Below are 26,103 nucleotides of genomic sequence, written 5' to 3'. Positions count from 1 at the left end.
ACCTACTATTTCAGAAAAACTAGCTCTCTTAGATCTGGTTAGTCCACTACTGTCATTACTGCTTCCAGTGATTTTTTTAACATGATAGACTTTATGGAATACTATTCCAAAATAGCAACTCCCATACCAGTGATCAGGCAACTTAAAATAGGCTTTGTTTCCACAAATATAATACATTCCAGGAAATACTGGATCAGTTCCTCCTTTTAGTCCCCAACCCCCAATTACTAAGAAGTTATGTTCACATTCACTGGAACCAATAAATGCGTTGTTATATTCTGTTTTAAGCCTATGGAGACAGATGTTCCCTTTCTTTCCAAAGTCCAGAGACATAGCAGCATGAGTCTTGCCAGTTACTAAAAGGTCTTCCATTTCAGCCCATTTAGGTATCTGAGGTTTCGGTTCAGAGGCCCTTGTTAAGAAATCCTGTCTTCTGCGTTCTTCTAAATTCAAAAATATATTTTCTTCTTCATGTAATTTACAGGTTAAGTTGCGTTTATGTGCATCAGCAATATCTATTGTCTTCATTGTTAGGAAATATTCACCCATGAATTGTGAGTCTCTATTACTAAGGACAGGGTTCATGCTCTTTCGCATGGGAACTTCTGAAAATATTACATCTACATTTGAATAGTAATACTGCAGTTTTCCAGTTCTATAGAATAAACTAGCTAATACACTACATGAAATCCCATACATCAAGGGTAAATGATGATAAGTTACTCCTTCAGCTACTGAATTTGGCAGTTTCATGCAAACATAACAATCACTAACTTCCATAGTTTCTACATAATGTACTAAGAGATTTGCAAATCCATTTAAATCAGTTTCATTCTTATTTTCAGTGTGGTGTAAATCTAGCTCATCTGGTGTTTCTAAGTCTACTCTATCTCCTTTCACGTTTGCAACTTCTGTATGTGTATTAGTACTATTCTGTTTGTCAGAAACCATCAGATATGGAATAGCTATTGCTAATATCACCCATATTATGAGGACTAATATCAAACTACATATACAGATCCTACAACACTTCTTTATACAGCGTTGTTTTGGTTTTCCAGCAACAATATTATCAGACACTTTGTTTTGGACAAGAAGATTTGTCTCTTCTTTAATTCAGAACTTGGTATGGGATAACACCTTAAGCGTCTTTTCTTTCAAGTTGGTCTCACTTCTTCCTCAATTTGTTCAACATTCAGCTCTTCATCACTTTCTTCATTTAAGTCGAGATTTTCAAAGTCTTCAAGAATAACATATGTCCACTCAGGACCCTTGAACTTGTTATTCAATGTCTTCAACCTTTTTGGTGTTACTCTGGAAGGTCCAGATTGGCTAGTTACTTCATTTACTTGATCAGGTTCTTCACTGATTGTCTTAAGACGATATCTCAGTCTCTTGATAGTTCTTGGCCAATTATCACCTTTTCGACTTTTCTTAAATTTCACTGCACTGCCAGGTTCTTCGAGACTCCTTTTATTTTCTTTAGATTTTGGCACTACTTGATCAGCTTCGTCTTCAGATTTCCTCTCTATCTGACCTTGTCCAGGGCTTATTATTTTGGCCTGTTCTGCCTGGATGGGTTCTTCTACCTCAATCTGACCCTGTTCAGGATTAGTGATGTCTGGTTTTTCTTCTGTATCCTGAACTTGCGTTTCTATGCCTATCTGGTCCTGTTCAGGTCTTTTTACCTCTTTACCTTCTTCTGCCTGACGTTTTCTCTAAATCCTAGCTGTCCCTCCTCAGACTCAGGGAAAGAGCTTTGGGTTTCTTCTGTCTGAGTATAAAATTCTCTCCTTAACTGTTCCTGCTCAGGCTCCCTAACAGTCGTTTCCCTATTTTCCTGAGCGAGTCTTCTATTCCTGTCTGGTCCTCACTCTTTTCCTGTCTGTCTAACTGTGTTTGACTCCTAGTTCTTATAAGTACTTCAAGTATGTCCACTACTGAGATCCAGTCGTCCTAGTAAGTGCTCGGTTGTTATTGGGCAGCTACCTCAGGATCTTCTATTGGAAGTTCATCAGCTGCACAACCTTCAGCACCATCAATTTCTCGTTTCAACTGAAACTCTTCTTCTTCAGGAGCTGGTACCCTTTTGGTATGACTTTCATGAATCCAATTAGGCAATCCTGCACACTTTACAGCTGTTGAAGAAGTCAATATAACTTGATGCGGTTTGTCCCGCCTTGGTGCTAGGCACGATTCTCAAGTGTGATTCTTCACAACTACCCAGTCATCGGGATTCAGATCATGCGATTTGCTCAGCTGTCTGTTGAAAGCATCTTCCCCAACCTGATGAGAGATAGAACGCACTCTGTCAGCCAACTCTTTGCAAAACTCAAAAACTAAGTCATCAGTTATATTCAACAGCTTGTGTCCTGGTACACATGCTTGTCTCATTGCTCTTCCCATGAGTATTTCATGGGGACTCAATCCAGTATTTTTGTGTGGAATACTTCTGAGTCCCATTAGAACAAGAGGTAAAGCATCAGGCCATTCCAGTGGGGTGGATGCACACACCTTTCCGAGTCTTGACTTGATTGTGCCACTCAATTGTTCTACCAACCCAGAAGACTCTGGACGGTAAGCGCAGTGCAATTTTTGTTCGACTTTGAATGCTTCACAAATTAGTCGAATTATTTCATTATTAAAATGAGACCCTCTATCTGATTCAATCGTTACTGGAAAACCAAATCTAGGGATGAGTTCTCTTAATAAAAGTTTGGCCACTGAAAGCTGTCATTTCATCGGGTCGGGTATGCTTCCACCCACTTTGAAAATAAACAAACTATGACAAGTAAATATTTCAGCCTTCGACAGGTAGACAGTCGAATGAAATCCAATTGAAGTCTTACAAAAGGACCCTCTGCCTTTACAATCTTTCCCATACAGACCACAGTTTTCCTGCTAGGATTCATTTGTTGACATATTAAACAGCTTTGGCAAAGGCTCTCTGCTACATTCCTGAACTTCGTGTTAAACCAATCTTGTCTGAAAAGTCGAATCATTGCATCTCTGCCCACATGTGTGTCTCCATGGTACATTCTAGCCATTGGCGCAAGCATACTGTCTGGCATGACTGGTCTGCCATCATAACAAACCCACACACCATCTTCTGCCCTTCTTTGACATCCTATTTTCACCCACTTTTCCTTTTCCCTCATGTCTACTGTGTCCTGCAGATCTTTTACCTGCTCCCAGGTTCCAACTCCTGAGAGTAGCATAGGTTGGCAGCTGATTCCACAAGTTTCGATTTGCTTGTTTAAGGCAATTTTATGCCTTGCACAGTGTTGGGCCACCTGGTCAGCATATCGGTTACCGGCTGTCACATAGTCATCTCCTGATTGGTGAGCAGCACACTTAACCACAGCCACTTCTTTTGGTAATTGAATTGCCTCTAGTAATTCTTTCACAAAAATTAAATTTTTAATGGGGGTCCCTGAGGAAGTCAGGAAATCACTTTGCATCCACAGTTTGCCAAAATCATGCACAATCCTATAACCATATTGACTGTCCGTGAATATGGTTACTCTCAAATGTTTCCCAATTTTGCATGCTTTAATTAAAGCGATCAATTCAGCTACTTGCGCAGATCTCTCCTCTGGTAAATAGGATGCTTCGACTATTCCAGTTAATGTACATACCCCGTAAGCAGCACTTAATCCTCCCTCCTCATGTCACATGCATGAGCCATCTACAAATAGCTCATGATCAGCCTTTTTCAATGGTTCCTCTTGTATGTCAGGACGTGGTTTGGTGCTAAGTTCTGTCACGTCAAGACATTCATGCTCAACTTCATCTCTCACTTCTTGTTCGTAAGGATCAGGTAGTAAAGTAGCTGGATTAAGAACAGTACACCTCACTATTGTCACATTTTTAGCCCCCAATATTATCCTTTCATATTTTGTCAGACTACTGGGAGTAAGGTACTGTGTTCGGGTTCTGGTCAGAAAAATCACCACTGCATGAGGAACGTACCAGGGTGTCCCATCTCAATTGACTCACTCTGTTCTATGCTTATACACGTTGCAGCAACAGCTTTCAAGCAACCTGGTAATGCACAGGCCACAGGATCCAAGGTAGCAGAAAAGTATGCCACTGGCCTTCTCATTAATCCATGTCTTAGTGTCAGAACTGAAAGTGCGCAATTACCCCGCTCATAGCAGAATAATGCAAATAATTTTGAATAGTCTGGCATGCCTAAAGCAGGTGCTTCACACAAACACTCCCACAACTTTTCTAAAAGATCCTATACTTTGCTCATCCCATTCTATAGGATCTTTCGCTCTCTTTCTGGTCATTTGTATCAAGGGTTTGGCTAGTAAAGCAAACCTTACAATCCACTGCCTACAATACCCTACAACTCCAAGGAACATTCTTATTTCTTTTTGGGTTTGTGGCAACTGCATTTGTCTTATTATTCTGATTCTTTCAGAGGTCACTCTTCTAATTCCTCTTTCTATTTGATGTCCTAAATATTTGACTGAATTTTTTAAAAATTGAAGTTTTTCAGGGGACACTTTATGTCCACTCTTTGCCAAATGATTTAGTAGTGCAATTGAATCAGCAACACAGTCATCCCGTGTATTTGACCCCAACAATAGGTCGTCAATATATTGCACCAAGACTGACTCTCTGAGTAGCACAAGAGATTCAAGGCTTCTTTTGAGAATTTGATTAAAAATTAAACGACTTTCAGTGTACCCGTTGAGGCACGCGATTCCAGACGTAAACATGCTCTTCAAATTTGAACGAAAATAAAAACTCGCTATATGGATGCAATGGAATAGAAAAGAACGCATGACATAAATCGAATACTGTGAACCATCCCGCTTTCCATGGCATCTGATAAAGAATCACAGCTGGATTAGTCACTACGGGGCAGCATGGTACAACAATCTTATTAATTTTCCTAAGATCTTGAACCACCCTGTATTTTCCATTTCTTTCAAGATGCCTTGTTCGACCAATCGCTCAATCTCTGTTGCAACACCTGCTTATACTTCTGGACTCATTTTATACTGTCGGGTATTCGGATAAACAGTACCTTCTTTCACTGTCACTTTTACTGGATCTACGTTTGCCATTAATCCTATTTCTTTTCCAGTAAAATCCCATATTTCTGCATTTACAGTCAGTTTGACTTCACCAGGTAATTCATTTTGCGTCATCATCGAATATAATTCATTTTCTTCTGTTCCCTGTTTAGCTAGCAGGAACTTGTAAACTCCATCTTCATCTGGAGTTTGTATTGCAACACCATCCGGTGTACAAAATATGGTGCAATTCATTTTGCACAGTAAGTCCCTTCCAAGCACATTTACAGGGCTTGAGTCACAGACTACAAATGTATGCATTTCTTTAAAATTTCCAATTCGCACCTCCATTGGTTCTGTGATCGGGGTTCGAATCCGTTTATTTGAAACACCTACAACTTGGATGTCTTCTCCCGAGAGGGGCAGGTTAAGAATGTCTGCTGTTCTTACAGTAGACCTGGTAGCACCAGTATCCAACAAGAAAGTGATATCATTTCCTTCCACTTTACCTTCCACATACGGACCTGACTGATCTGCCGGTAGGGATGCGCCAAGCATGCACTCCCCTTCCTCCCCCCTCAGGCACCATCATTCCTGATCATAATCAATTAGTGGGTCCTGCAAAAGAAACTGTGATGTTACAAAATTTTTCTTACCACTTCCTTCTGGAAATCTGGCGTCCGCACTGTACTTGGCTTGACTCACAAATTTGATTTAGGGGCAGGTGGCAATTGACTCTGAAGATCTATACCCTGTTGCTGATGACTCATTAAAACCTCATTCTGCGTCTGTGGATTTAAATTTTGATTCAGGGTATTATTAACTTGTATAGCTTTACACTCGTTCTTCCAATGCCCCAACTTCCCGCACCCGTGACAGGGAAACTTTTTCTTTGCCTCTTTCCAATTCAACCTTCCCCGAGGTTTTCCCCCATTATTGTCACCTTGACGTTGTGCTCTTCCTTGATTTTCTGACTGTTTATTTAATTGGAGCTCTTGCTGTTCAGCTACTTTTACTTGAGCCCACATTACCTTTTCTTCTAAGGCTTTTCTTTTGTTATTAATTTCGTCCCCACAATATTTAGCAGATTTTAAAATCTCATCGATGGGTTTTGAATGTCAACACAGCATGTGCTGTTAAATCATTTGAGATATATCCAATCTCAGCCCAGTTACAAATCGATACACGAAATGAGTCATGTCCTTATTTTCCAAACTTTCAAACCCATTATAATGTTTGAACACCTGTAAAAGACGTTCGTAGTAGGCATGTACAGACTCATTCTTTTCTTGAGTAGTTCTATCTATTTTCACCCAATCAGTTTATTTCTGGGGAATTTTACTCTTTGGGAAGGTGATTACTTGATGATGTTTTTTCATTACATCTTCTGACGGAGCTCCTGTCTTTGAAACTCTTGGATACTCCTCACTATGCCAATCTACAGTAATTTTACACTCTGTCCACAAATCTGCAGGTACCACTATGTCAAACAGACCATCCAAATCCTTTAATAAAACCTTTGGAACTTTCACAAACCTCTCAACTTGTCTGTACCACTCCACTGGTTTCTCTCTCAATTTTGGGAAATCATTTGTAAAAGACAAAATATCCTATCTATTCCATGGCACATGTACGTACCCCCCTCTGGGTACTTCTCTCATTGGATACAACCTCTCAGCTTTTTCTGATTCTCTCATGGCATACTCAAATGTCGTTCGATTTACCTGTGCTTCTTCCTTTTTCTTTGCCCATCTAACTTTCCATCTTTCAAGATCTCTATTTTTATTTATTGCTTCCCTTTCCTTTTCCTGAAGTACCCTGTTTGTGGTGTCATGTACTATCTGGGGAATCAAAGGTGTTCCTATCATTGGGGCACTAGGGGTCATCCTATTGAATCCATCATTATAAGGTGGAGGACTTTTCATCAATATGTCTTCTTGGTATCCCTCTTCTGTTTCTCCGCTACCTAACATGGTTAAGTGCTTGGTTTTCTCTGTACCTCCTGTCTGTTCTTCTGATGTTAACACAGGATATAAACCTTCTGCCTCCATGGCCTGTCTCCGTTGTTTCATTTGACTATCTCTAGTCTCTCAGGGAAATTTCGGGTAATATTCGCTTAAGGTCCTGTTACTTCGGGGTCTGTCACGTTCAAAGGCTTCCATTTCCCATTCTTCTAAAGCCTCATATTGTGTCAATCTAGGTCTGGGTTCTAATGCAGTCATTCATGTTTTTAAATTGTACAGTATTCTTCCATTAAAACGTCCGTATTCATGAAATGCTAATATTCCATCATCTTTTGTGTATTCTACCCAACTTTCTAACCATACACAGGTATGATAGCCTCTTTCCACCATCATGTATAATGCAGGCGTGTTTGGAGGTGGAATGAGAGTCCCACTATGTCAAACAGACCATCCAAATCCTTTAATAAAACCTTTGGAACTTTCACAAACCTCTCAACTTGTCTGTACCACTCCACTGGTTTCTCTCTCAATTTTGGGAAATCATTTGTAAAAGACAAAATATCCTATCTATTCCATGGCACATGTACGTACCCCCCTCTGGGTACTTCTCTCATTGGATACAACCTCTCAGCTTTTTCTGATTCTCTCATGGCATACTCAAATGTCGTTCGATTTACCTGTGCTTCTTCCTTTTTCTTTGCCCATCTAACTTTCCATCTTTCAAGATCTCCCCACGTTTGCAACAGAAATAACAATTCCTTGATCTGCAACTTTCTTCCAGACACATTCATGTATTCCAAATCTTTATCAGAAAACTCTGGTCTATATGGTTTCTGCAACACCTTTGATTTCCCTATGTCAATTCCCATTTCCAATGCCAAATTCGTCAATTTTTCATGGAATACCTTTGTGTTTCGTGTAATGCTTCTACAAATAAACAGTAATTTATCCTCACTGTATATGTTTAATCTGTCTAGACCCATATTTCCAGCAACCATTTCTTCCAATTCTACTCTCAATTTGAAAATGTCTATTATTTTTGGCTGAGACTTTGGCTTCTCTATTTCTTGAGATCATCTCTCTATATCTTCTGGGGTTACTATTGTGGCACTTCTAGTTCCTGTTGGTGTTTCTAGTCTAACCTCCTTTGAACAACTGGGCAAATTTCTTTTGGGAGTTTCCATCATCAGCTCTCTTATGGGCAAATCCATCAATGCTATTACTGATTCACGTTCACTTGCTTGATCATCTATTTGTATCTTTCTTTTAAGGTTCTATGCTTGGGGTAGGCTTTACAGGAACTTTAGGACAATTTGATTTTTCTCCATACAACGGAACTACCGGACCTATTGTCACTGGTATGGTCAATGCTTCAGGATGTGAGTTTATCTGAGCTATTCTCTGAATCAATTCATCTCTATTTTTATTTATTGCTTCCCTTTCCTTTTCCTGAAGTACCCTGTCTGTGGTGTCATGTACTATCTGGGGAATCAAAGGTGTTCCTATCATTGGGGCACTAGGGGTCATCCTATTGAATCCATCATTATAAGGTGGAGGACTTTTCATCAATATGTCTTCTTGGTATCCCTCTTCTGTTTCTCCGCTACCTAACATGGTTAAGTGCTTGGTTTTCTCTGTACCTCCTGTCTGTTCTTCTGATGTTAACACAGGATATAAACCTTCTGCCTCCATGGCCTGTCTCCATTGTTTCATTTGACTATCTCTAGTCTCTCAGGGAAATTTCGGGTAATATTTGCTTAAGGTCCTGTTACTTCGGGGTCTGTCACGTTCAAAGGCTTCCATTTCCCATTCTTCTAAAGCCTCATATTGTGTAAATCTAGGTCTGGGTTCTAATGCAGTCATTCATGTTTTTAAATTGTACAGTATTCTTCCATTAAAACGTCCGTATTCATGAAATGCTAATATTCCATCATCTTTTGTGTATTCTACCCAACTTTCTAACTATACACAGGTATGATAGCCTCTTTCCACCATCATGTATAATGCAGGCATGTTTGGAGGAGGAATGAGAGTCCCACTATGTCAAACAGACCATCCAAATCCTTTAATAAAACCTTTGGAACTTTCACAAACCTCTCAACTTGTCTGTACCACTCCACTGGTTTCTCTCTCAATTTTGGGAAATCATTTGTAAAAGACAAAATATCCTATCTATTCCATGGCACATGTACGTACCCCCCTCTGGGTACTTCTCTCATTGGATACAACCTCTCAGCTTTTTCTGATTCTCTCATGGCATACTCAAATGTCGTTCGATTTACCTGTGCTTCTTCCATTTTCTTTGCCCATCTAACTTTCCATCTTTCAAGATCTCCCCACGTTTGCAACAGAAATAACAATTCCTTGATCTGCAACTTTCTTCCAGTCACATTCATGTATTCCAAATCTTTATCAGAAAACTCTGCTCTATATGGTTTCTGCAACACCTTTGATTTCCCTATGTCAATTCCCATTTCCAATGCCAAATTCGTCAATTTTTCATGGAATACCTTTGTGTTTCGTGTAATGCTTCTACAAATAAACAGTAATTTTTCCTCACTGTATGTGTTTAATCTGTCTAGACCCACATTTCCAGCAACCATTTCTTCCAATTCTACTCTCAATTTGAAAATGTCTATTATTTTTGGCTGAGACTTTGGCTTCTCTATTTCTTGAGATCATCTCTCTATATCTTCTGGGGTTACTATTGTGGCACTTCTAGTTCCTGTTGATGTTTCTAGTCTAACCTCCTTTGAACAACTGTGCAAATTTCTTTTGGGAGTTTCCATCATCAGCTCTCTTATGGGCAAATCCATCAATGCTATTACTGATTCACGTTCACTTGCTTGATCATCTATTTTTATCTTTCTTTTATAGGTTCTATGCTTGGGGTAGGCTTTACAGGAACTTTAGGACAATTTGATTTTTCTCCATACAACGGAACTACCGGACCTATTGTCACTGGTATGGTCAATGCTTCAGGATGTGAGTTTATCTGAGCTATTCTCTGAATCAATTCATCTCTATTTTTATTTATTGCTTCCCTTTCCTTTTCCTGAAGTACCCTGTCTGTGGTGTCATGTACTATCTGGGGAATCAAAGGTGTTCCTATCATTGGGGCACTAGGGGTCATCCTATTGAATCCATCATTATAAGGTGGAGGACTTTTCATCAATATGTCTTCTTGGTATCCCTCTTCTGTTTCTCCGCTACCTAACATGGTTAAGTGCTTGGTTTTCTCTGTACCTCCTGTCTGTTCTTCTGATGTTAACACAGGATATAAACCTTCTGCCTCCATGGCCTGTCTCCATTGTTTCATTTGACTATCTCTAGTCTCTCAGGGAAATGTCGGGTAATATTTGCTTAAGGTCTTGTTACTTCGGGGTCTGTCACGTTCAAAGGCTTCCATTTCCCATTCTTCTAAAGCCTCATATTGTGTAAATCTAGGTCTGGGTTCTAATGCAGTCATTCATGTTTTTAAATTGTACAGTATTCTTCCATTAAAACGTCCGTATTCATGAAATGCTAATATTCCATCATCTTTTGTGTATTCTACCCAACTTTCTAACCATACACAGGTATGATAGCCTCTTTCCACCATCATGTATAATGCAGGCGTGTTTGGAGGAGGAATGAGAGTCCCACTATGTCAAACAGACCATCCAAATCCTTTAATAAAACCTTTGGAACTTTCACAAACCTCTCAACTTGTCTGTACCACTCCACTGGTTTCTCTCTCAATTTTGGGAAATCATTTGTAAAAGACAAAATATCCTATCTATTCCATGGCACATGTACGTACCCCCCTCTGGGTACTTCTCTCATTGGATACAACCTCTCAGCTTTTTCTGATTCTCTCATGGCATACTCAAATGTCGTTCGATTTACCTGTGCTTCTTCCTTTTTCTTTGCCCATCTAACTTTCCATCTTTCAAGATCTCCCCACGTTTGCAACAGAAATAACAATTCCTTGATCTGCAACTTTCTTCCAGACACATTCATGTATTCCAAATCTTTATCAGAAAACTCTGCTCTATATGGTTTCTGCAACACCTTTGATTTCCCTATGTCAATTCCCATTTCCAATGCCAAATTCGTCAATTTTACATGGAATACCTTTGTGTTTCGTGTAATGCTTCTACAAATAAACAGTAATTTTTCCTCACTGTATGTGTTTAATCTGTCTAGACCCACATTTCCAGCAACCATTTCTTCCAATTCTACTCTCAATTTGAAAATTTCTATTATTTTTGGCTGAGACTTTGGCTTCTCTATTTCTTGAGATCATCTCTCTATATCTTCTGGGGTTACTATTGTGGCACTTCTAGTTCCTGTTGATGTTTCTAGTCTAACCTCCTTTGAACAACTGGGCAAATTTATTTTTGGAGTTTCCATCATCAGCTCTCCTATGGGCAAATCCATCAATGCTATTACTGATTCACGTTCACTTGCTTGATCATCTATTTTTATCTTTCTTTTATAGGTTCTATGCTTGGGGTAGGCTTTACAGGAACTTTAGAACAATTAGATTTTTCTCCATACAACGGAACTACCGGACCTATTGTCACTGGTATGGTCAATGCTTCAGGATGTGAGTTTATCTGAGCTATTCTCTGAATCAATTCATCTCTATTTTTATTTATTGCTTCCCTTTCCTGAAGTACCCTGTCTGTGGTGTCATGTACTATCTGGGGAATCAAAGGTGTTCCTATCATTGGGGCACTAGGGGTCATCCTATTGAATCCATCATTATAAGGTGGAGGACTTTTCATCAATATGTCTTCTTGGTATCCCTCTTCTGTTTCTCCGCTACCTAACATGGTTAAGTGCTTGGTTTTCTCTGTACCTCCTGTCTGTTCTTCTGATGTTAACACAGGATATAAACCTTCTGCCTCCATGGCCTGTCTCCATTGTTTCATTTGACTATCTCTAGTCTCTCAGGGAAATTTCGGGTAATATTTGCTTAAGGTCCTGTTACTTCGGGGTCTGTCACGTTCAAAGGCTTCCATTTCCCATTCTTCTAAAGCCTCATATTGTGTCAATCTAGGTCTGGGTTCTAATGCAGTCATTCATGTTTTTAAATTGTACAGTATTCTTCCATTAAAACGTCCGTATTCATGAAATGCTAATATTCCATCATCTTTTGTGTATTCTACCCAACTTTCTAACCATACACAGGTATGATAGCTTCTTTCCACCATCATGTATAATGCAGGCGTGTTTGGAGGAGGAATGAGAGTCCCCTCTCTACTCTTAATGGGTTTGTCCTTTTTGAAATAATTCTTAACCTTTTGCATAAATGTCATTTTTCCCTTTTCTCCATACATTGCGTGCTTGTGCTTGTTAAGGTACTGCTCATAAGCAAACCCTGTAAATCTTCTATCTGGTCGAGTTCCTGTTAAAGTTGGATCGTACATACAAACTCCACTATCTATTATTATTCTTGAGATTTCTATTTTGTCAACCAATCAGACGCTTGCTTTAATTTCTAAAAATTCTCCAATACCAGTGCATTTTCTAGTATGAGAACCAATCAACTTCTACTCTGCTCGCTCGCTCAGCCAATGCTTGTGCGTCTTTTCTGTGACATCAGTATCACTCCTTCAACTGAAGGAGGGCCTTTACTATTTGCATCAACTACACGCCAGCTGTTTCAACCAATCCCAGCACGGCTCTTAGTGACGTCAGTGCAGCACCCGCAACTGACCCCTCCTTTACAAAGTAATGCGAAAACTTATTTTCTCAGAGAATTTTCACACAATTTCAATAATTAACAACGTATAAACATTCGCTATTGTGTCTGACCCACTAATTCAAAGAATAGTAAGATTTATTTTACTGCGAGTAAAACCCTTCCGCTTACTCTTCACTCACTACAAGTAAAACCTTTCCACTTTACTTTTCACACAAGAATCAGAGAACCTGCTACTCCTTTAGTATTACCCTTTCTAGGTGATATAATACCAAACTTTCACCAGCGAACTCCTCGCTATCAACTATTCTCACTAACATACAAGAAATTGTTCCCTAACTTAGTGCTTCTAGTCCTGCATAACTTTCAGCACTTTATCGATCCAGACCAATAACCTCACAGCAGTGTGGCTTACATTCACCACCCGCTATTCAATATTCCCGGTAATTTCCAGACAACATAAAACAAAACATAACGTGTTTTTTGGTTAAAACATAAATCAATAATTCAAAATTTCACATACAATTCTCACCTAACTAACTATTCTAACCATGCCACTGCTACCAAGAAAAACTGATGCAGCGGAGTTTACCAGCTCTATATATACATACACACAACACTCATTTGGGCCCATTTACATCCATACACTCAATGGGCTGGCAAATATCCACTGGTCATCAATTGTATTTACCCTAGGAAATATTTACACCAGTATTCTTACCATTCCTGTCTCCTGAGTAAATGCACATTCGAAAGATCTAGTAGTAGATTAGAATAGGGAGGAAATACAATTATCTTTTATTTAAAGAACCACAGACTCAGAAGGAGTTTTAAAAGTTTATCTGAATTAATAATTTTGTGAGTCAAATCAAGATACACATAGAAGTACCAGAATTCTCCATCAGGAAAAACAGTTCAGTTAGCTTATAATCAGTTTACATTATTTAAATCTTGCAATGATAGACCTGAGGAGAGAAAGAACAGAGCATTAACCCTACAATTATATTTACCTAGAATGGTGTGAGGACCCCGACATCAGAGTGTCAAGGACTCAAGACAGGTTCAGGACAGGGAAGGTGACCTCCTCTAGTGTAACACTAGTGTTACACCCCTCTCTTGTGCTACTCTCTCCGGCTCGGGCTTGTCCGGACCCCTTCTTAGATGTGCCTCCTCGGTTGTTCCTCGAATTTTCCCTAGTATTGGATTCTTCAGTCAGGTTGCAGCAAAATCGGGCAGCATCTCAGCATAGCATCAGCATCTCGTAGGTCAAGTGTGTCTAACTATTTAGAACTTACCTCTGCTATATCAATTGAAATGTATGATCCACCCCCAAATGTTTCAATTCCATGTTCACCCATAATTTTATTGGGCCAAGCAGTGGGGTGAGGACATCACACCATACTAAGTGCAATAATTTCTTTAGTTCTATTGTCTATCTCCCCGCCCCTTAATTTTAATACCCACAAGCTTTATTCCCACAAGCATTTCATATGTGGATCGATAAGTCTGTAATAGAATGTTGTGTCTTCTTCCTCTCGTAGGGTCAAGAGTTGTTCTTCCCATGTCCTTGCTGGGTTTAGGGTTTGACAGCCAGTCAGTAACCTCATTTGTTCAGGACAAGCAGATGTTGCGCATGCGTAGAAACCACAAGAAACCAGAGACGCAGTCACCTTCCAAGGCCAAAATACGAACTATTAATAAAGTCAGAGACGAACATGTTAGAATACAGAATTAAATGAATTCTCTGTATACACTGGCCTACACACACTACTCCGCTCCGCACCATACCTGGATGCGGTTAGATTATTGGTTAGTGACCCTACATTAGCCGCCTGATTTAAGACGGCCCTACATTTGCCCAGAACCCTCTCGGATCACTGGCCTGTGGTCTTGACCCTCTGGTTCCCGAGGCCCGAGGGAAGTGAGAGGCAGTGGAGATTCTCTGGTCAGGCACTGCTTGATAGCGTATTTCATGAAGAGCTTCGAGAAGCGATACTCAAGTATTTTGCCATTAACATCGGTTCGGTCTCGTCATGGGCTACACTCTGGGAAGCCTTTAAAACATACATGAGAGGGGTGTGCCTCGCTAAGCACGCAGGGGTCCTGCGGGATCTCAGGACAACACTTAAACAGCTTGAAACGCCGTTGAGTGCTCTGGACCAGGAGTTAGTGGTGCACCCAGACCGGGACATACTGACGTTGCTAATAGAGTTCAGGGAGGCAGCAGAGCGCGAAACACACTTTCTGAGCAAATACGCGACAGCGCGCCTTTACGGCAAGGGCGAGCACCCAGGCCGCACACTTGCTAGAATGCTTCGTCCCCCGACGGGGCGGGCTAGTATTATGACACTGCACTCTGCACAGGGGCAACTGCTTACTGGTACCCCAGACATTCGAGATGAGTTTTTGAGGTATTATACGCAATTGTACACGTCACAACTATCGTCCAGTACTGTTGAACGTGATAACTATTTGGCAGAAGTGGCAGTAGTGTGGTTAGAAAAAGTAATGCAACAATTTCTTGCGGAACCCTTGTCCAAGGATGACATCATTAGTGCCATTGAAGCCATCCATGGCACCACAGCTCCAGGCCTAGATGGGTTCACCTGTAGCTTCTACAAAGCATATAAAGATATACTTGCCCTGTACTTATTGGAAGTTTACAACAAAGCACTGAAACGGCAGATTCTGCCTCCCACTTTGCGTGAGGCAATGATCATACTGCTACCAAAACCAGGCAAGGACTTTTCCTTGTGTGGCTCATACAGGCCTCTGTCATTGCTGACTCTCGATTACAAAATACTCTCTAAAATGATTGCATTATGGTGTACCTTGTTGCTTGACCAGATATTTTCGCCGGTACAGTCGGGCTTCATGCCACATCGGTCTATAGCTTTAAATATCTGTACACTTTTTGCCACCATATATAGGATAAACCCGAACACCCCACCAGCCATGGTGCTCCTAGACACCAAAAAGGCATTTGACTCTTTGGAGTGGTCTTTCTTCCTAGCAGTTATGAGGAAAATTGGCATGCCAAAAGGCTTCATTGACCTCACTGCACTCCTTTATATTTCACCCACCGCTAGGCTTTGATTGAATGGAACTCTCTCCCCCCAATTTCAATTGACACGAGGCACCAGGCAGGGCTGCTTGCTCTCGCCGTTGCTTTTCAATAATAGCTCTTGACCATTTGGTTAGACATCTACAGGAGAGACATTTGCACCGTGGGCTCCAGTTTAAAACTGGACCGCTATTGATATCTCTATACTCGGATGATGTAGTCCTGTATGTTTGTAGACCACAAGAAAATCTAGATCACTTAATTAGAGAAATCATCCGTATTGGTGGCTTTTCTGGTTTGGCCATAAACTGGGACAAATCTGAGATATTTCCACTGACCTCCAGAACAACTAAGGGGGATTGTGACTTCCGGCTGACGTAGTGAGGTTCTGTAGCGATCCGAACCTGTGAATTCGGTATCATAGTACTGACACGATTTTGGTACCAATGAACCGCAAACGATCCATTGTATACGTGACAGTGTTTTCGCTGCGCAACTAGCACGAATTCACTGGAAACTAGGGCATTCTCTCTAAAAGTCACGGCATCCATTTTAGTTACGGCATCCATCTTGTTTCTTGCCCTCACATAGTCAATGAACGGACGATGACCCCGGCAGAGTCACCTTGTTAAGGACACGTAAGCTCGAGCCCCGAGAAAGGCTGACGCTACATGACTAGGCAGAATCAAGCTGCCTCCCTTGCCTGAGGCCAGTCCTGCTATACTGGTTCTCGTGTCCGTTGTCCTGACCGAAAGGCCGAAGACGATTGCCCTGCCCGTTTATGATCCATAAACACCTCTTATCCTACATTTCAATCCTTTGCACCTGGCTCTGCTCCTTTCTTTCTGGGCTTTTACAATGGGGAGGTTACGATTTTTATGATGGGGAGGATCAAGTAGAGAATGAAAAACTGTCGAGAGGACCTGATTGAATACCGAAAACCCACAACTAATCATTGTTTGATATTTATTTATTGTCTGTTTGGGATACCGGGTTAGGCATGAGAAATATTCGTGTAATGTTGCCCCAAGACATTTTTCTTGTATTTAAGAAGCAACCCACTTAATGCAATTTGAACAGTCTCGTAGATTCTGCCTCTGTGTGGTTCCTATGATTTCTGTATCCCTGCAGTAAATAAACCTTGGTCTTTGACGCCGCCATCGAGAAGCCCGTGTCTCTGTTATTTGTGCACCGAGACAGGAGGAACTCAGGGGTCTTCGGGTGTTGTTTCCCTGACACCTCTGGACTCTTAAAAGTCCAGAACCTCAAATTGGCGCCCAACGTCGGGCGACGTCATCCGGTACCGGTCCAAAGCCTGAAAAGTTTGAGAAGTTTCGTGTGAAGATTCCGGAGGGAGGTACCCCGCTTCATCGATCCCTGCATGTCGTAAAAGTGGCCCGACGATCTCTTCCACGAGGGTTCCCGTTCCCAGACGGCTACAGAGGACCGCTGCCTTGACTGTCGCCCTGTCTTGGACCCGAGGTGCAGACCTTAGTACGGCGAGACGTAGACGGGTTCTCCTTGGTGACGTCTTCCACATTTCAGTTAAGTATTAAGTGGGTTGTGCTCAGTTTGGTTATTTGGATACGTTTGTTTTGGATTTGTAGATTATCATTGGTTGCTCTTGGTAAGATAATCTTTGTATTTGGTATTGGTTCATTTTGGTAGGCCTAAGTTCTCTGCGCATTTTGGTTGGAATTTGTCCTTGTAGTCATGACTAAGGGTAACAATTGTTTTTTGTCCTGGTTACGTTGCAACGGGGATTCACGGTTGGAGGACTCGTGTTTGGTTCCTCCGATTGGGACTCCTACATATGAGCTCTATTGTAAACATGGTGTGGGTCCTATTACGTATAATGAAGTATGGGTCCGTTATACCAAGAAAGATGGTGTCCTTAGTTGGCCACCGCATGGTAGTTTCGAAACAGAAATTCTAGATAATTTAGAAACAAAGTTGTTTAAGAGAAAAGCCCGGCCGGCAATGTTTGATTCTTTTCGCGTATGGCGCAAAGAAGCCAAACAGAGAGAAATTAGGAAAACGTAGAAAGAACAGAAAGAGAAAGGGTTGACCTTGATGGAGTCTGCTAGGCAGCTGCATGTCAACGAGACCGAGAAAGCAATAGAGATAGAGAATATAAAACACAATTTGGCGATTGATAAATGCTACCCTGTCTTGTCATCTTGTCCTGCTAAGCCGATAGAGGACCCTGAAAAGGATCCTCTGTTATCTTATCTGTTGAGTTCACCTCCACCGTATGCACAGGGTATTACAGCACCACAGTTACTACCTGTTGTACAGCCAGCTGCTGGTCAGCATGGAATAGGTGCTCCACTTCCTTTGAATCCAGCTCCTGTCTTTCCCGTGATCAATGATCCTACGGCACCCCCTCTCCCTGGGTCGCCTATTCCGCCTTTGCCTATCGTTTCGCAAACTGCTTTACCTACTACTCCTACCATTACTACTTCATTTGCTTCAGCTGCCCTGTCCCCAAGCCCTGTCATTCTGACTCCGCTTTCCGTTCGTCGGAAGATAACCGACTCTGTAACTAATATCTTAACTCCTCTCTACAGGTCTTTAATTGGGACCCCCGTTTCTGACTCTATACAGAGACGTAGCCAGCTTCCTGGTCCCGAGGAACGATACACATTAGATTCGACAGCTCTTAGGTGGATGTCGAAAGCTGCGAAGTATGATGCACGAAGAGTGTTAGACACATTTATGCAATGGAATGAACCGACTCAACGTTATGTTTTTGACGTGATGTGTTCTCTTGTGCGTGAAGAATGGGAAGATGATGACTTAGATTCCGTCCCCTCGGATTTAATAAATATTCAACAGAAATTCGCCGCAGGAATGGTGATAGGTTCAGAAGTAGGGAGAGCGATAGAATTGATTTTAGCTTATCGGGATGAGTCCCCTTTTAGGGCGACAAGAGACCCTGATGGTACACCGATAACTAGGAAAAGACGAGGTCAATATCCGATGAGGGAAGTTCCACCGATATGGCGTGATGCAGTTCAAGCTGATGCGGCTCAGGGTATTTTAGCTGCTCCGGCACAATTCCAGAGAGTGTGGATACACATTCCTTGGAAACGGGCTGAAGTACTAGCAGTAAAACAAGCATTACCAGATCCTCGTAAGAATCCTGCTGGTTATTACAAAGAATTAACGCAGACAGTCCAAGCGTGTATCATGAATTTGGCAGACATTGAAATGCTATTTGGTAATGTAGTACCACATCCTATATGGGCTAAGATTCGGCAAGAGAACCACCCAGTCGCCTTAGGAGGTGATTGGCCAGCTATCATAGCGGCAGACGCACAGCAGGTTGGCGGAGCTAAACCCGAACCTCTGATTGCTGACTTACCTGGCAGAATAATTAACCTGATGAAAACGCTGATGCCAGCGTTACGAGTAAATTGGGATAAACTATCAGCATGCAAGCAAAAGAAGGACGAAAGCGTCTCTGACTTCTTCACTAGATTTGAAGAGACTTTCGTAGACCACAGTGGGCAAGATATGAGTACCGAGGGAGGTCAGAGGTTGTTTGTTGACAAGTTCGTGTTTAATTTACTACCTGAGCTTAGTAACAAGTTAAAGGATTCTGAAAGTGCATGGGCAGTGTCGACGACAGCACAGATACTTGCAACTGCACAGTATTATGAGAATAGAGAGAAAGAAGAAAAGGAAAAGTCAGAAAAGAAAACGAAAGATTTAAAAACCAAAGTCCTTTTGCAACAGGCATATCCGCCTCGTTCAAATCAGTCAGATTCACAGCAGCGACCCCAGTTTCAACAGCAGCCACAATTCCAGCAAGGGACGGCCCAGAGATTTAATTATAGTTTTCCCCGACAACAGTTAGCATGGAATCAGTGTGCCTATTGTAAAAAGGAGGGTCATTATAAGAATGAGTGTCCAGTACTACACCCACAAACTAGTGGTGTCCCAGCACAGAGAGGTCATGTTGGGTTTATGCAAGCTCCTAGAGGTAGAGGACGTGGTACAATGACACCACAGGCTGATCGCCAATCGAATTATTTCGACCAGCGAAATGTACAACCTACGCAGCCAGGTAGATCTCCGCAGTATCATGTTGAAGATTACTACGATCATAATGAAGAGATTCATAGAAGCGAGCAATAGGACAGCCGCAGGCAGAGAGAGGGAGTAGTATCAGTTCCAGTTGATCAGAGTGGACCTTATGTCACAGTAGCTACCTCAGGCGTGGTCGAACCGTTTCTGTTGGATACTGGTGCACCAAAAAGCTCAATCATGCATGCGAAACTCCCTGGCGCACCTTTGTCCGGCTTAACGAACACTTCAGTAGGTTTCTCAGGCGCCCCTGTTCACAATCCTGTGTCCAATCCTTTATCTATCTCTGTTGGGCCATGCAAGTTAGAAGCACCCCTTATCCTAACTACTGGTTGTTATGAGAATCTCCTTGGTTTAGACCTGTTGAAACGCCTGCATGCGACACTGTACTGTTCTCCTTCGGGAGTACAGCTCACATTAGGAAAAAGAGTAATCTCTCCGATGTACATGTCGATGGACAAGCTCCCACCGGAGCTACGTTCTCTCCCTGATACTCTTTGGGCGACTGGTCCAAACGATGTAGGCCTCTTGGAAATTCCCCCTTACGTGGTAAGTCTGAAAGCTAATGTTAAATTTCCACGAATCCCACAGTATCGGATTTCAAACGAAGGTGAACAAGCACTCTTGCTGATTGTGAAAGACTTGATACAGAAAGACGTGATTGAGGAAACTAGAGGAAACGTCTGCAATAGTCCTGTCCTGCCGATTTTGAAACGCACTGACCCTTCCAAACCTCCAATCTACAGATTTGTGATTGACCTCAGAGAGGTAAATAAAATTGTGATTCCACAGTTCCCAGTGGTACCAGATATCACCGCATTGTTGACGTTGATTCCTGCATCGGCATCATGGTTTACGGTGATCGACTTGAAAAATTCATTTTTCAGCATTCCGATAGCAGAAGAAAGTAGAGACATTTTTGGTTTCTCCTTAGGAGGACGCAGTTTCAGATTCAAACGCGCTCCACAAGGTTATTGTGAAAGCCCTTCAATTTATAGCCAAGCATTAAAAAGTCAATTAGACGCTCTTGTACTTCCTCATGGTGTTGCTCTGATCCAATACGTAGACGATCTTTTATTAGCCGCTGACGACAAGGAAACTTGCAAAGCAGCTACAATTTCTTTATTGCGTCACTTGTCAGACCTACATCACAAGGTGTCACCTTCTAAACTACAATATTGTTGCCAAGAAGTGACCTACTTAGGTCATCTTTTGTCAAAGGAGGGAAGAAGGTTGACCCCAGAGAGAATCAAAGCAATTTCACAGATGACTGTACCAAGCACACAAAGAGAAGTGCGTGCGTTTTTGGGTATTACGTCATACTGTAGGCAATGGATCCCAAATTTTTCTCTCATGGCGAAACCATTGGTAGCCCTGACTGGAAAAGGTGTCCCAAGCCCTTTGCCATGGTCTGATGAATGTCAACAGAGCTTCTCCGACTTGCGTAATGCGCTGTGTTCAGCTCCTGTGTTGGGTACTCCTGACTACAGTAAGCCGTTTACTCTATATGTCCACGAAAGAGAAGGTTGTGCATTGAGCGTATTAACGCAACAATTTGGCGACAAGCAGCGGCCCTGTGCATATTTTTCATCCACGTTAGATCCGGTAGCCAGAGCATTGCCAAGTTGTTTGAGAGCCACGGCAGCAGCCGCAGTGTCTATTCGACAGTCTGCCGGATTAGTCATGAACAACATGCTAGTAGTCATGGTTCCACATGCTGTGGATACACTCATGAATCGAACAAAAACTCAACACCTCACCAGTGCTAGATTATCAGGCTACGAGCTGACACTATTGGCAAGTCATATTCAGATCAAGCGATGCAACATATTGAATCCAGCAACGCTGTTGCCGACTGCTCAGGAGTCGAGTGATTCAGAGCCCCATGATTGTTGTTTCAGAACTGAAGAAGAGACAAAAGGTAGAATTGATTTAAAGGATACTCCGTTATCAGACCCAGACGGCACGTTATATGTCGATGGGTCCTGCTTTAAACTCCAGAATGGTGACGTGACGGCCGCGTATGCAGTTACGACTTTGAGTACGATTGTTGAGGCTGCAAGAGTGAGTCAGAATTCTGCCCAAGCAGCAGAATTAATTGCATTGACAAGAGCGTGTGTTTTAGCTGAGGGAAAGAGAGTGAATGTGTTTACTGACAGCAAGTACGCCTTCGGCGTTGCACATAGTTTTGGGCGTCTCTGGAAAGAAAGAGGTTTTCTCACGTCTCATGGAACTAAGATCCAACATGGACAGCTAGTCAGCGATCTATTGGAATCCCTGACCCTACCGAATGAAGTTGCGATTGTGAAGTGCAGTGCACATCGAAAGATTACGGATGATGTTGGCCGAGGGAATGCATTTGCCGATGAGGTTGCCAAAGAGACGGCCAAGAACATGACGAGCCGAATGTACGTTGCAACGTCTGCAAGATGGATTGCTGAATCAGGAATGTGTGAGAATACGATTGACAGTGTGAAAGCAATCCAAAATGAGGCAACTGAAAATGAGAAGAATGAATGGAAGGAGAAAACGGGTAAAATGGATCCAAGTGGATGTTGGATTGATCTGTCTGAGCAGCAACGTTGGATGTTACCCAATGCGTATGTACTTGCAGTAGTCACGATGGCACATGGAGCGGCGCACATCAGTTCGAAAGGGATCTGTAAAATGTTAGCTCCAGTATGGAAGAACGATGGAATTACTAAGTGTGCGGAAAGAGTGGTGAAAAACTGCATGGTATGCCTGATGCATAATCCTGGCAAGGGAACCCCAACCCCAACTGGTAATTTTGCTCCCCCTTCTTGTCCCTTTGAAGTGATTCAATTGGACTATATCCACATGGACAGGTGTAACAATCTTAAGTATGTCCTAGTGGTAGTATGTGCCTTTTCAAGATGGATTGAGGCATACCCACTAAAGGATAACACTGCCATGTCCACTGCCAAAATCCTCCTCAAAGAGTACTTCCCTAGGTATGGTATGCCACGGATTGTTTGGTCAGACAACGGAAGTGAGTTTGTAGGGAAAGTTATGAAGAATGTGTGTACAGGTCTAGGAATTGTACAAAAATTCCACAGTGCGAATCATCCACAGTCAGCAGGTTTGGTGGAAGGGTACAATGGTACCCTGAAACTGAAACTTGCGAAAATTCAAGCTTCCACTGGTCTCTCTTGGCCAGACGCACTGCCTTTAGCTTTACTGTCCACCAGAGCGACTGTACACTCTCGAGTAGGGCTTAGCCCATATGAGATTGTGTTCGGTCGTCCTGCTAATGTTTGGGGAGTCCCTAGGCCAAAGGAATTCAAACAGATCGAATACCCAATGTTGATTGATTACCTTTATGACTTGACTGCTAAACTGAGCCTTATTCATCAACAGGTATTTGAATCCTTGCCTAAACTGCCGGAGAGTCCAGGCCATACGTTGAAACCCGGCGACCAGGTTGTAGTGCGGAATTTTGAACGCACTCGAAACCTTCAGCCAAGATTCGTGGGCCCGTTTCAGGTCCTCCTCGTAACCAGAACTGCAGTACGGCTAGCTGGAAGGAAGAATTGGGTGCACGCCAGCCACACAAAGCGTGTCCCTCTTCCACTCCCCTATGACAACTGGGTTAGACGAGGAATTGGTGTGTCCGAAACAGAACCTGTTCCTAGGCACATCCCTTTCAGTGATGCAGAGTACCTAACGGACCATCCACGAACCGAAATGCAGAACTTTGGCACCTCAGCAGAAACCGCTCCTTTGAATCCTGAACCAAGTATTGCACAAAGTGAACACTTGTCTCCTGTGGAGTTGAACATTTCTGCACCTGTGGACCAGCTATTTCAAGACCAAACAAGACCCGGAAAGTACAGATATAATCTACGTTCTCATGTTATGAACTAATGACATTGCGTTATTGCCCTTCTGTTTATAGACTGTAAAACTGTTTTGATCATACTGCATTCCAGTCAATCAGGAAGTTTGCTAGAATTTTTATTTTTTTATTTCTTTCACCTTGCCATCTGGGGTTACCGTAGGGTCGTAACGTGTGCCTTGTTTTAATTTACAGGGAATCAGACATTAGGTCGGTTTCTTCTGTTTGTCTTGGGAACTCCCAGGATAAACAGAGGTAAGTTTCTAACAGGTACAAACCATCCGTTGCGAACGGTTGTAGAAGATGGAGCTTCCTGAATTACGACGGGTTAAAGTCATAAATGTGCACAAGACAAAATTATATGACATATTGTATAGTAAATGTTTCCTAATGCAATGTGCCCTAACACTTCTGATTGTTTTTATAACTCTAGTAGGCGGAATTATTTTTGGTATTCAATTGATCTTTGCACCTGTTACGTCCACAGTATCTCCCCATATTTCTGTTTCCCCAACTATTGGTACTTTTCACTCTTTCCACCCTTTTCCTGCTCACGAGCAAGCTCGACGCTCTGAGTTTATAAATAACACTTTCATTCAGCTCTTGCATCAACATCAACTAGTGGTTAACACAACAAACTGCTGGGTATGTGGCCTGATACCACATACCATGGACAAGGGCATCCCTTATTTGGTTCTGCCTTTCAGTTATAATGGATCATTCTGGGCATTTCAGACCATGTTCGCCTATGCTCTAGAGACCTACCCTCCACGACCTCCGCGTTCCACCCGGTATAACTCTGCTAATAGAGCCTTGGTAAAAGGAATCACTGATATGGTGAGAGATGTCACTAATACTCCGTACATTACCAAGGATGAGTTGCGAGTTTACATGGGGTGGAACATTACAGAATATGGCATTACTCTGGGTGAGAACAAACGTAAGAGCTCAACTCCGATCTGGGTCGTACCCCACCAAGGTCAGGTCTGTTTGCAAGGGAATGGGAGGAATCCGAAGGCTCAACTGGGGAAGAGTGACTGCATTGAAACATACGTGTTCCCGTCACAATCTTCCCCTGCATTCTTAGCCGCTAAGGGTACCTATTTTGTTTGTCAAGACAGAGCATATACATGGCTGCCCGCTGACTTCTCAGGTTCATGTTATATCGCTCAATTGTTACCTCCGACATACACTGCTGCACCGGACTATCACAAAACGAGAGTTGTGAGAGGTGTATTCAGTAAAGAGGATACTGCTGGCCAAGAAGCAGGAGACTTTTTCAAAGGTTTCCTCCCGTTCTGGGGGCCTATGGTCAACAATAGAAACCTGCGTCAACTAACACGAGTAGTTGAATCCACCATTATTGAAACTACAGGTGCCCTTAGTAACCTGACAGCTGAGCTACAAGCGGATCGCCTCATGACGTTACAGAACCGTATGGTTCTTGACGTGTTACTTGCAGATCGAGGTGGGGTATGCAAAATGATCCAATCAAGTTGCTGCGTTTTTATCCCAGATAATGCGCCAACAGTATACAAGGCCATCTCTAAGTTACACAAAATCTCCGACTCCATTCACGTAGAGGAAGGTGACTGGTCACTAATGGGATGGTTCTGGAACCTGTTATCTGCATGGGGTGGAATGTTCTAATGGTCATTGGTGTTACGTTAGTATTTTTATTCTCGTGCTGTCTCATTATTCAGTGTGGCCCTGCCTTATGTAGCGTTTGTGTTTCATCATGCGTAAGAAGACCACCTGTTTTCAGAGATACGCCACGGGATAGAGTAATGCTACAACAACATATCAGTGACCTGATGAATATAGAACTGGACTCTGACATAGAGTGAGTTGTTGCCTATGTAAGGGCAAAAGGACGGTCTGAGGTTCTGTAGCGATCCGAACCTGCGAATTCGGTATCATAGTACTGACACGATTTTGGTACCAATGAACCGCAAACGATCCATTGTATACGTGACAGTGTTTTCGCTGCGCAACTAGCACGAATTCACTGGAAACTAGGGCATTCTCTCTAAAAGTCACGGCATCCATTTTAGTTACGGCATCCATCTTGTTTCTTGCCCTCACATAGTCAATGAACGGACGATGACCCCGGCAGAGTCACCTTGTTAAGGACACGTAAGCTCGAGCCCCGAGAAAGGCTGACGCTACATGACTAGGCAGAATCAAGCTGCCTCCCTTGCCTGAGGCCAGTCCTGCTATACTGGTTCTCGTGTCCGTTGTCCTGACCGAAAGGCCGAAGACGATTGCCCTGCCCGTTTATGATCCATAAACACCTCTTATCCTACATTTCAATCCTTTGCACCTGGCTCTGCTCCTTTCTTTCTGGGCTTTTACAATGGGGAGGTTACGATTTTTATGATGGGGAGGATCAAGTAGAGAATGAA

Source organism: Triturus cristatus, chromosome 4_2 (assembly GCF_964204655.1).
Source record: "Triturus cristatus chromosome 4_2, aTriCri1.1, whole genome shotgun sequence".
Classification (NCBI taxonomy): domain Eukaryota; kingdom Metazoa; phylum Chordata; class Amphibia; order Caudata; family Salamandridae; genus Triturus; species Triturus cristatus.
The sequence above is the reverse complement of the archived record's forward strand: the minus strand, read 5'-3'. Positions refer to the sequence as shown.